This window comes from Crocuta crocuta, unplaced genomic scaffold, assembly GCF_008692635.1.
Source record: "Crocuta crocuta isolate KB4526 unplaced genomic scaffold, BGI_CrCroc_1.0 scaffold290, whole genome shotgun sequence".
NCBI classification, from domain to species: Eukaryota; Metazoa; Chordata; class Mammalia; order Carnivora; family Hyaenidae; genus Crocuta; species Crocuta crocuta.
Window position 1 is genome coordinate 7,019,785 of NW_027527429.1, and position 889 is coordinate 7,020,673.

The 889-nt window shown below is 53.3% G+C and overlaps 1 protein-coding gene across 6 annotated transcripts in view; it reads right to left on the reverse strand.

The window, feature by feature from the left end:
• GIGYF2 (GRB10 interacting GYF protein 2) overlaps positions 1-116 on the reverse strand; it is a 137,248-nt gene extending 137,132 nt beyond the window's left edge. For 3 of the 6 annotated variants that reach the window (XM_077757844.1, XM_077757818.1, XM_077757850.1), the window contains exon 1: positions 39-116. The gene's annotated coding sequence lies outside the window, so the exon portion shown is untranslated. The remainder of the gene's footprint in view (positions 1-38) is intronic. The other 3 variants (XM_077757830.1, XM_077757828.1, XM_077757826.1) reach the window with 2 other exon arrangements.
• Positions 117-889: the final 773 nt, after the last annotated feature.

Here is an 889-nt window from a genome sequence, read left to right on the forward strand (position 1 = left end):
GGAGCGGGGAGGGGGAGTGAGACGGAGTCGCTGGTTACCTGCGGTCCGGGACAGGGAGTCTCTCGGAAACCAAGTCAGTCTTCAGCCTCAACAACACAAGATGGCCGACACGTCGCCACGTACGTCACGTGACAGCGCGCTCCTTCCGCCACGCCCCTTGCTCCTCCCCCGCCCCGCCTCGCCTCCCTTACCCGCTTATCCAGCCTCCCACGACATCCTTCCTTTCCGCTGCCTCCCGCCCCTCTTTCCCCGAACACGCCCCTGTCCGAGCCCCGGATGTCGGGCTGGAAGAGGGCGGGGCCGCGGCAAGGCGCAGGCGCCTGCGGGTCCCTGGGATGGGGTTCCCTGCCTGCCCTTGAGTTGAGTAGAGTTGGTGTTTCCAGAGTTGGATCCTGGCCAGGCCACCTGTGACTCACCATCCTATGCACCCAATCCAGAGCCGGTTCGCATTTTCAAAAAGCTCTTCATCGCATTTTCAAAAAGCTCTTCATCATTTACGACTTGATTTTTAACCCCAGAACTTTCCCACAGCTTTTAACCCACATTTTCCTGGGCTTTTGCCATCCTATAGAAAATGGGGAATCGACAAAAGCTGAAGTTCAAAGCAGTTTCTCTACTTGTTAACGGTTCTGGTAGAACTGGGAATTCATTCTAGAGTGAAATGTGGTAGCTTAGAAGGACTAGAGAGCTCGGACCGCCTCCTGGTGCATCAAGGGCTACACCCCTTTTGCCAAAAAATCTCCCACCTGGGGACTGCCAAATAAAACACAGGACACCCAGAAATAGTGGGAATATATTTACACTAAAAAGTTAGTCGTTGTTTTTCGGAAGTTCAGATTTAACTGGGTTTCCTATATTTTTATTGCTCTACCTGACAACCTTCTCAAGT